The 11,725-nt window shown below is 43.4% G+C and overlaps 1 pseudogene; it reads left to right on the forward strand.

The window, feature by feature from the left end:
* Positions 1-1,047: 1,047 nt before the first annotated feature.
* LOC123787818 (protein SET-like) lies at positions 1,048-1,623 on the forward strand (annotated as a pseudogene).
* Positions 1,624-11,725: the final 10,102 nt, after the last annotated feature.

Genomic DNA, 11,725 nt, shown 5'->3' on the forward strand with positions numbered 1-11,725 from the left:
AAGAGAAACTAACCAGGATGGACCAGGGGACCAGAAACCTCAAGTGGCCACCAGGCTTTGACAGACAAGAACTCAGAAGCCAGCTCAATTGCAGCAACCAACAGTCAACTCCCCAGTCAGTAGCCACCCTCTTGGGAAGGAGGGCTAGATACTCAATGACCTTCAGAGCCCGCTGCTGGGACTTCCCAAGGGCTGAGGTTCTGCTCTGATGGCAGCTACCTTGAGGTGAGTGACCATGGGGAAAACCTCCAAACTGTGAAAGCAACAGTTTTAGCCAGAGATATGATAAGCACGTGTCCAAGTGCAGTGAGGCAGCCAGGTAGAGAAGGCTGGCTTAACGTGCAGCTCTCAGGGACAGGCTGCAGAGAGAGAAGAGTGTTTAGACAAATTTCTTCCATAGGTGTAAGGCATGTTACTTTCCCAAGGGCTAAAAATCTGCCATGTCTTTATGACTTGTGTGAGTGACACATGGGTCATGTTAACCCAGATACATCTCCAAGAAATGCTAGATATGGCAATCTTCATTAGAACTAACAAGCAATATGGTTGTGAGCTTCAACCAGAAATACAGTGGAAGAAAGTCCAGTTCTTTTCTCATGAAAAAGTCTGGCTTAAGGTGGGGAAAAAATCCACTTTTTCTTAAGTTTGGAATACAAGTTTCCCCACTTGTAGGTGGGGTCTTGTGTCATTCCCACTTCAGACACCAATGAAGACTGTTGTCACCAGCATGGTGACACCATTGATAGAGCAAGGGGCAAAACAGATCTGCCTGGCTGAGGTGGAAGCTTCCCCGGCAGGATCAGAACATTGACGTACCTCATCAAGACAAGAGAAAAGGCACCCGTGAACCATATCATGAGTGGAAAATGGCACATAACCACAGATGCAGTAATGTTTTCAAATAATGAGTATTGTGAATAACTTTATGCCAATACATTGGAAAATGCTGTTGAAATGAACAAATTCCTAAAAAAAGAAAAGGCAGAGAGCAATCAGAGCTTCTTCCGGGCGTGTATCTGCCCTGGTCTCGTGGACTTTCCCCACAGCATGGCCCCCAAACGCCAGTCTTTGCTCCCACCTCAAAGGAAGAAACCAAGATTGCCTCTTGCCCCCAAGCCGGAGGAGATGTCGACCCCTCAGCCCTTGCCGAAGGGAGGAAAGGAACAGTATAAAACAATTGAACAGATTGATGAAGTACAAAAGGAAATAGACTTAATGAACAATAAAAAAAATGAAAGTAGAACAGAAATAAAACAAAGTCCGCCAACCATTTTTTCAGAAGAGGTCAGACTTTATTACCAAAATTCCAAATTTAGAGGTATCGACATTTGCCAGCCATCCACAAGTGTCTGCACTGCTGGGGGAGGAGGGTGAAGAGGCTGCATTATTTGACAAGAGTTGAAGTGACCGAATTTGAAGATATTAAACCAGGGTACAGAATACATTGTTTTATTTTGATGAAAACCCTTCGTTTGAAAATAAAGTTCTCTCCAAAGAATTTCATCTGAATGAGAGTAGTGATCCATCTTCAAAGTCCACTGAAATCAAACGGAAATCTGGAAGGGATTTGACAAGAAACGTTCAAGTCCAACGCAGAATAGAGCCAGCAGGAAGAGACGTTAAAACTTTATGGAATCAACCCCACTGTGCTCTGTGGGAAAAAAGAAAAACCCTTAGCAGAAGGAAGCTGGAAGCTGGAGGGTGGGAGTCCCCTGCGTAGTAGTGCCTAGAATTCTAGCTGTTTTCCTCCTTTCTCTGGATATTGGGCTCAGAGATTACACTGCGTCTCTATGTGAATATGGACAGTTAGCATTTACCAACTGTGTCTGTCTACTTTCTCTTGTTTTAAAAACAAAAGAAAAAGAACCTTAAAAATGCAGTTATAGAAGGTCAGCAAAGGGTGGGTTTGAGATGTTCACATGGATTAAGTGGGCATTTCGACAACATGACTTCTCCTCTGGCATGTTTAATTGTGATGTTTAATGGACATCCTTGCAGTTGACGATGACACTTCTAAAATAAAATTCTCTCTTAAGAAACAAAACAGATGTGGGGCGCCTGGGTGGCTCAGCCAGTTGAGTATCTGACTCTTGATTTCGGCTCAGGTCATGATCTCGGGGTTGTGGGATGGGGCCTGTGTTGGGCCCTGAGTTCAGTGGGGAGTCTGCTTGTCCCTCTCCCTCTGCTCTCTGCTCACCCCCCTCACACATGTGCTCACTTTCTCTAAAACAAATAAATAAATAAAATCTTTTTTTTTTAAGAAAGAAACAAAACAGATGAACATAAGGGAAGGGAATAAAAAGAGAAGGAGGCACACCATGAGAGACTCTTATGGATAGAGAACAAACTGAGGGTTGCTGGAGGGCAGGTGGGTGGAAAATGGGTTAAATATGTGATGGATATTAAGGAGGGCACTTGTTGTGATGAGCACTGGGTGTTGTATATGAGTGATGAATCACTAAATCCTATTCCTAAAACCAATATTACACTATATGTGAACTAACTAGAATTTAAATAAAAACTTAAAAATAAGTAAGTAAAATAAAATTCCTCCTAACGATGACTTGAGCCCTGCCACTCAATGGCAGAATCAGCAGAACCTGTAGGATCTTACTTGGAATTAACATTCTCTATTGTAATTTCTTTCCTGTTTATTTTTAAATTTTTGTTTTGCTGGAAAGGAAAGATGATGCTCAGTTTTAAATATTAAAACGTACAAGTTGCCTGGTTACAATAAAACTAAATATGTACACACACACACAAAGAAAAGGCAGAAACCTTAAATAGTCATATAATCATAAAATATTTTTATTGATAACCGAATATCTTCCCTATAGCAAACTCCAGGCCCAGATGACTTAATCAGCAAGATCTACCAAATATTCAAGAATAAATGGTTCTAATTTTACACACATTCTCCCCGAGAATAACAAAAAAGGATATACTTTTGTTAGAAGGCAAACATAACCTTGACACCAAAATCTGTTAAAGACATTATAAGAAAGAAAATTATTGGCCAAGCTCACTTATGAGCATAAATGCAGAAATCCTAGGCAAAATACTAGCCATATATAAAGATGATAGTATATAGTGACCAAGTTGCATTTATCTTATGAGTACAAAGTTGGTTTAACAATAGAAAATAGGGGCGCCTGGGTGGCACAGCGGTTAAAGCGTCTGCCTTCGGCTCAGGGTGTGATCCTGGCGTTACGGGATCGAGCCCCACATCAGGCTCCTCCACTTTGAGCCTGTTTCTTCCTCTCCCACTCCCCCTGCTTGTGTTCCCTCTCTCGCTGGCTGTCTCTATCTCTGTCAAATAAATAAATAAAATCTTAAAAAAAAATAGAAAATAATTTATTGTAATTAACCACGTTAATATGTTAAAGAAGAAAAATTACGGGGTCTTCACAATAGGTGCAGAAAAGGCATTCAATAAAATTCAACATCCATTCATAATTAAAAAGAAAACTTAGGAAACTGGGAATTAAAGTGAGCTTCCTTAACAAAAGCCTTATAAAAACAATTATATAGTCACCACCACATTTAATGGTAAAATGCTGAAAGCTTTTCCTTGAGATCAGAAATAGGAAAAGGATGCTCATTATCATCACCACTTTTGTCGACATTGTAATGTTGGTCCCAGTTAGTGCAGCGGGGCAAGAAAAATAAGTAAAAGCGAAAGGCAAGAAAAGACTGTCATTATTCACAGGTGATATGATTTGTATTATGCAATATCAAAGAATCTAGAGCTAAATCATTACAGTTATTAAGAGAATTTAACAAGGTTGCTGGATATATAAAATCCATATATAAAAATTATTTATATTTCTATCAGCAGTGAACAGTTCAAAAATTAAATTTTAAAAATTAATATAGCATTTGCAATAGCATTTTAAAAAACACAAAATACTTGGGAATACATTTATAAAAGATTTGCAGGCCTTTTGTGGAGAAAATTATAGAACTTTAATGAAAGACGTTAAGGAAGACCCAAATAAATGTCCGGACTGGAAGACTCGATACTGTTTCCCCAAACTGATTTACAGATTCAGTGCACTACCTATCAGGATCATAATGCGACTAGCTGATTCTAAACTTTCTGTGGAAGTGCATGGCCCCGGATTTGGAGCGCATTCTAGAGTTATGACACTTAGCGCAGTGTAGTCTCGGTGCAGGGACAGACAAACAGAGGAAAGGGCTGAATAGAGAGCCTAGGAATAGGACCCTTTCTTATGCGGACTGCTGATACATGACGGAGGTGCCATTTAGGGCCATGGGAAGAGGATGAACTGTTTAATGAAAATCAATTTCACATATAGTAGAAACATAAATACAAAGGGCAAAACTATGTGAGAATATCTTCATTGCTAGGAGTAAGCAAGGGTTTGTATACAAGATACAGAAGCACTAAACCCAAAGGAAAAGGTTGAGAACTGGTGGACATTAAAATCAAGTATTCGGATTCATCAAAAACATCATGAAGAGAACGTAAAGCTACATAGTGAGATGACTGTCACACATATATCTGACCGAGGACTCATATATAGAACACAGAAAGAATTCCAATTTAATAAGAAAAAACCCAACAACTTCAGAGAAAACTGGGCAAGAGACTTCAACGGGTACCTCACAATGGCAGAACTTTTCATAACTGTGTGAAAAGGTGCTCAATCATCGTAGTAATCAGGGAAGTGGAAAATTAACACCCAGTTACGTAACACTACACACCTACCGGATAGGCAAGAATTAAAAAGCCCAGCTCTGACAGGAGCAAGTGTTGGCAAGGACGTGAGGTAATGAGTGCTCAGACGTTGCTGGTGGAACTGTAACTTGGTGCGATGGCTTTGAGAGACTGGTTGGCATGATCTGCTCAGACTGAACACACACATATCCCGCGCCCCAGGTGGACGGCACGCACGCACACAGGCTCCAAGAAGAATGCTCATGGCAGAACGTTCAGTTCTCCATAATAAGCAAAAACTGGAACCCCCCCAAATGCCCAACAATACTGAAATGGATAAATAAACTGTGGTATATTCACACGTTGAGATATCACACGAATGAACTGTAGCGATATTTAATAACATAAACATACTAGTTACCGAAGAGAGAGAAACAAACGTAGACAGCATTATTCCATTCATATAAAGTTCAAAATAGGCCAGACTTAATTCTTGTTTGGGGAAGCTTCTTTAGGTGGTAAAATTCTTTTTTTTTTTAAGATTTTATTTATGTATTTGAGAGAGGAAAGCAGACAGAGACAGCAATACAGAGCATGAGCCAGGAGGAGAGGGAGAAGCAAGCAGGGAGCCCGACGCGGTGCTGGATCCCAGGACACTGAGGTCTATGACCTGAGCGGAAATCAAGAGTCAGACACTCAACCAACTGTGCCAGCCAGGTGCCCCTCAAACAGCTTTATTCACGTATAACTTACATACATCCAAGTGTAGTGTTTAAAGCATACAATTTGGGGGCGCCTCGATGTTTCAGTCAGTTAAGCATCTGACTCTTGATCTCAGAGTTGTGAGTTCAAGCCCCACATAAAAAAATAACGGAAAATAAACTATACAACTTGGTACATTTTGACACATGTATACTCCTGTAAAACTACCACAATCAAGATGCCAAACATAGCCATCACCCCCAAAAGAGTCCTCGTGCCCCTCTGGAAATCCTCGCTCCCACCAGTCTCTATGGCCCAATCCCCAGGCAACACTGATCTGCTTTCTATCACTACATGTTCATTTGCCTTTCCTAGGGTTTTATATAAACAGAATCATGCAGTGTAGACTCTTTTTCTGTTTGGCTTCTTTCACTCAGTGGGATGACTCTGAACTTGCCCTTGAGTAGCATTGCCTCTCATGGATGGACTGCAAGTTGCTTCCCATTCACCCTCTGCAGGACATTTGGCTTGTCGCTCCCAGCAAGGGCACGAAAATGCTACCAGGAGCGGGGAGAGCCTGTGAATGTCTCCTGCCTGTGTGCTCAGAATGGACATCCCTTCCTCTGCACCCAGATCCAGGCCTCCATGTAGAGTGTTAGAAGTGTCTTCTCCAGAGAGTTGGGGTGAGACTGAGCTTCTGGTCACAATTCCAGAATTGAAGGACAGGAGCTGCCAAATTGAAGAGGCCCATCGAATGCCCAGCATACAGGTGAAAAGAGACCCTCTCCAAGGTACGTGCTTCTAGATGCTGGAGGAAAATCATTACCAATGTGGAAATCTATAAGTTGCCAAATTATCACTCACATCTAAAGATGGAGTACAGACTTCGTGAGACATGCAACTTCTCAAAAATTTCTCTCCTGCGCGCTCTTTCTTAGGGAACTGCTGGAGAATATGCCCCTCCCTCAAAAAACGGTGAGGTAAACACAACAAAAAAGGACAAGGGCCACAGGGACACAAGTTCCAACAGAGGAAGGAGAGAGGGAAAGGAGTCTAAGGAGGAGGGTCCAGCCTGACTCCAGGTTCTAGGTTTGGGGGCAGCTAGTCTAGACCGGAGAAGTGTGACATAAAAGACAGACGCATTCAGTCCTTGGTCCCCATCCCAGCCTTGCCCATCTGGGGAGCCCTGTTTCCCAGTAGTCGCTCATGACCTTACCCACTGGCTTGCCCGGAAGGGCACTCCCAGGGAAGCTGAGGCCAGACCCCCACCCAGGAACTCTGTCCGGCTTCTCTTCAAGCGATGAGGTTGCCCTCTCCTTACCCATCACTCAGGGTTTTTTAAAAAGATTTATTGATTTATTTGAGGGAGAGAGCACAAGTGGGAGGGGCAGAGGGAGAGGGGGAATCTCAAGCAGACTCTGAGCTGAGTGCGGAGCCTGACGCGGGGTTCAATCCCAAGACCCTGAGATCGTGACCCGAGCCAGAACCAAGAGTCAGATGTTTAACCAACTGCACCACCCAGGTGCCACCGTCACTTCGACTTTCTCTACATGAGCTTTCTCATGCATTTATACAAAGCGAGCCTTCCCTGCCACCCTGTCTGTCTGAACTTACAACCTTCCCACTGTGCATCATTCTAGACTGGAGCTAGTGAAGAAATCTGACAAACATGCCACTTCCTTCTTGACACTGATAACAAAGGTGATAGAGGTGCAGGTGTGTTTTGGGAATTTATCTGTCAGGTCAACAGACGTCGGAGTGCTGACCGTCGCCCAGGCGCTTTTCAGGCACCAGAGAGAGCAGAGAACAAGGAGCGGCCCTGTCCGCGTAGTCTTCATCTTTACAGCAGAAGAGACGAAAGCTAACACGCCTCTAGAATACATAACACTGGTGAGAAATAGGTGCCCAGAAGGGAAACAGAGCCAAGGCACAAAGCGGGACAGCACTGCTGCCATTTTAGGTGTAGTACATAGTTTGATACATAGTTAGAAAACCAGTGGCACAGATGATAGTTTTAGCCAACTATGTTGTAAAGATTGGTACATTTCCTGTGTATTATGATTTTTGATATCCTAAAAAAATGCTTTCGGGGCACCTGGGTGGCTCAGTCAGTGAAGCATCTGCCTTCAGGTCAGGTCATGATCCCAGGGTCCTGGGATGGAGCCGCACGTAGGGTTCCTTGCTCAGCGGGGAGCCTGCTTCTCCCTCTCCCTCTGCTGCTTCCCCTGCTCATGCTCTCTCTCTGACAAATAAATAAATAAACTCTTAAAACACACACACACACACACACACACACACACACACACACACACACGCACCCCTTTCTGGCTGGGGAGAGACTGCCCTTCCCTGGGCTAGCCAATTCTTTGCTGTAGCTCCAGCCAGGAGCATGTCTTTGATATGCAAACGAATCAATCCAGGGTTGGGTGTCAGGCAACTAGAGACACCCCTTAGTCCAAAACCCACTGAGATTATTTAAACTAGTCAACCCTGAACGGTTGACCCTGCCCTGCCTTGCCTTTCTGTAGAGTGTTTCTGGAAATCGCAGTAAAGTTTCTGGCCTAAACCTTTCCCTCACTCCTGCTATCTGCCTCCTGACCACCCTACGGCGTCCCCATGTGGCCCCACACGGCATGTGTCCTGTCTCTAAGACTTACGGGTGCAATAAACTTTGTTTTTCTTAGCCTCTCCTCCATCTTCTCTTGTGGTTGCACCTGACTGATCGTCCCATAAAAGAATACAAAACACCAACTTGTGTCATTCTCTTTGTTTTGCCCCAAGAATAAGACTTTTATATTTCTGCCCATTTCTTCACATATTTCCAGCAAATTGTGCTTCCTCCGCTTGAATGAAATACTGCTCTGTTCGGGATGATTCATTATAGTGACTTCTTTATTGCAAAGGTCTTTCTCTATTGACATGAACAGATACTTTTTGGGTGCCATTTAATATTCTTTGAATTCTCCTTTGTCACACATCAATATTGCTTTTTCCATTGATGTAGAAAGGAGGCAGCTGAGAGCAGACATGTCTCTGCAGAGTTCAGCCAGTCCACAGGCTGTTCAAATTAACTGGCACATCTAAGGGACAAACCAATGAGCCGTGGTTTCGAGTGGCAGGCCCGTGGGGTATAGGTAGGCCAAGGGGTATCTTCAGTAACTGGTTCGGGTGGAATCACCCAATTTTGTAAACAAGCGATTATCTGAAACCCATGCCAAAATGCTTGCTGCCAAACGCTGGCAAACCCAGACACACGGAGTGACCATGAAATCCACGAAGACCACGAACTGTGAGAAACAGAGCCATGAGAACACAGAAATAAAACTCAGAGAATGAAACCAAGGATGGAGAGAGAGAAGAGGTGGGAAAAAGTTCAAGTGGGCTGATTTCCTTATCTCCCAACAAAAATTGCTCTTATCAGTAGATATTGTTCAGTGGGTTTCCTAAGGCTGGAGGGGCGCAGGGAGAAGACCTGGAATCAAGGAGGGTCTCTTGGTGGGAGCTCTAGCCTTAGGGTTGGCAGTGACTTCATACCTGGGCGGATCTCCGAGCTACCTCCACATCAACCTCCCAGTAGTCCTAGGTGCCCTTTCCTGGCATTCAATGCCCTCGGCTGACGTAGTTTCTGTTTTCCTGGGAGGACCTTAATGGATAATATAGCCAGTTTGAGACCACAACAAGGAACAGCCCATGCTGGCATCATGGCAGAGGGAAGTGAAAGATGAACCACTGCCAAATATTAAGCCAGAAAGAGTCCTGAAGAAATTTCAAAAAATAGAAAAGAATACAGAGCACATTCTTGGAATAGAATGTTGACTACTAAAATGGAAAACAAAACAAAAGCCTACCTTTAGAATTTAAAACTCCCTTTTAAAAAAATCTTTGGTTAAAAGAAGTCTAAGAAAAAATTGCAGAATATCTAGAAAACAGGAATGATGAGAACAGAAAGTACTGAGTTGGAACACAGAGAAACCAGAGAACTAATAAATCAGTCTCAAAACTGGTTCTTTGAGAACCCAAAAACAAGACTTAAAGATAAAACAGTAGCCAACCTAAGCAAGGGGAAAAAGAACCGAAAGGAAACAAAATGAAAAGCCCAAAGTGGGAAATAACAGAAGTGGCCATAAGTCTCCCAGGGTCACAAACAACTTGTGATATAGGCAACAGAAAAAGTAATTACGGTGGGGAACCCTTAACTGCAGAGAAAGTTCTCATGAAGAGATCACTGATGCCTGATGGAGCCACCACTACCCTTTCAGGTGTCACCTCCAGACCCGGTCCAATCCAGCAGGAGCAGAAGGGCTGTGGCTTCTCAGAAGGCCCTAGAGGACATCCCTGAACTTAACACTGGCTAGAACTAGGTTACTGGCCACCACAGTTTGTCACAGCAGGATTTCTTCCTGAATCACGCAAGAAGAGGGGGAACCGTGGGCGTCTGGGTGGCTCAGTAGGTTAGCATCCTACTCTTTTTTTTTTTTTAAAGATTTTATTTATTTACTTGACAGGGACAGAGACAGCCAGCGAGAGAGGGAACACAAGTAGGGGGAGTGGGAGAGGAAGAAGCAGGCCCCCAATGGAGAAGCCTGATGTGGGGCTTGATCCCAGAACTCCGGGATCACGCCCCGAGCCGAAGGCAGACGCCCAGCGACTGAGCCACCCAGGCGCCCCAGGCATCCTACTCTTGATTTCAGCTCAGGTCATGATCTCAGGGTCGTGAGATTGAGTCCCGTGTCAGGCTCTACACTGGGCGTGGAGGTTGCTTGAGATTCTCTGTCTCTCCCTCTCCCTCTGCCCCTTCCCCTCCCTTTCTAAAAAAAAAAAAGAGGGGGAGCCAGAATCTAAGAAGGGTTCTACAAACAGGGCAAAAGGGGGATCTGTCCTGTGTCTGGGTCTCTTCAGGACCCTACTCAGTTCCATTGATCATTTCCCTCTTTCAACACCAAAACTGTGCTATATTCATTTCAGAGTGTGTTTGGATATCTGGCAAGGCAGTCTTCTCTTGAGTCAACAGTTTCTTGGCCCATCTTGTATACTTACTCTGATGAACCCTAGAATCATATTCTTAAGATCCATGGCATTCGGGTAGGGGAAAAATGGATATCTCCTATTGGGACCCTTCAATCTCTAATGTTTCTGTTCGCCTTTCCTTCACTCTTTCACTTCTTAGAGATTATCTTTTCCTCTTTATCGGGATGAGATGAAATGTTAACTCTGACAGTTCAAAAGCCAAGTGAAGCTGCTATTGAGTGGTCAAAGATACATCACTATTAAATTAGGGCACCTGGGTGGCTCAGTCAGTTAAGCATCAGCCTTCAGCTCAGGTCATGATCTTGGGGTCCTGGCATCAAGTCCCGTATTGGGCTCCACACTCAGTGGGGAGTCTGCTTCTCCCTCTCCCTCTGCCCCTCCCCCTGCTCGTGCACATTCTCTCTCTAAAATAAATAAATAAAATGTTCTTTTTTAAAAAAGAAAGTTAATAGAAGCAGTTCGAGTGTAATATTTATACTTACAAACAACTAAAGATAACAGTATGAATATCAAATATGGTGTGGCAGGGGTCCTCAAGACCACCCTCAGGAGCACCCAGGCCTGCTTCACTATATATAAAGAGAAGAGGGCTGTGTCCCACCCTGCAACGAAAATGTATCCCTCCATGTTCTGCATATATAAACAAGTTTTCTGCAAGTTGAAAACCAAAGACACAAATGTGGGTTATGATATTTATCTAAATATTTTTTGATGCCAAATCAAGAAGATACATGGTAGGATTATATTTCCTTTGTATAAGTCGAATTTGATGAACCCTGGACCATTGGGAAATAGAGTTGTTTCAGCATCGAGGTGCAGTGGATTCTCTCTTCTTGTGCACTATCAGTTGGTAAAATTATAATATATTTTACTTTCTTTCTTATTTTGGTCATAAATTCCTCATCAGTTCTTTTTTTCCTGTTTCTAGTTGCTTTTCCCTGTTTTCTCGTACTAATTAACCATTATCGCTTTCAATTTTCTTCAAACTCCCAATCGCACCATCTCATATGTTGAGTTCACATACACACACCCTTTCTTTTTTGAATCCTTGGAGTCCTCTCTCCCAGAGTCTGCCATTCTCCTACTTCAATCTGCACTGATTGCCAATCAGGCCTTCTGCCCAGTTGGCATCCCTGGTATTTCCTATCACTGCGCTCCTGGATTAGATCCACTGTTTTGTGGATCCCACATTTTCCTTTTTCTTGGCTTACACCCTTGTTTTGCTGGAGAACATCCTCAAGTAGTTTCCTAAGAAAGTATATTTGAGAGGTAAATTTTCTTAGCTCTTGCGTATCTAAAAATATTTTAATTCCA

Source organism: Ursus americanus, chromosome X, assembly GCF_024610735.1.
Source record: "Ursus americanus isolate L20-20 chromosome X, mUrsAme1.1.p, whole genome shotgun sequence".
Taxonomy (NCBI): domain Eukaryota; kingdom Metazoa; phylum Chordata; class Mammalia; order Carnivora; family Ursidae; genus Ursus; species Ursus americanus.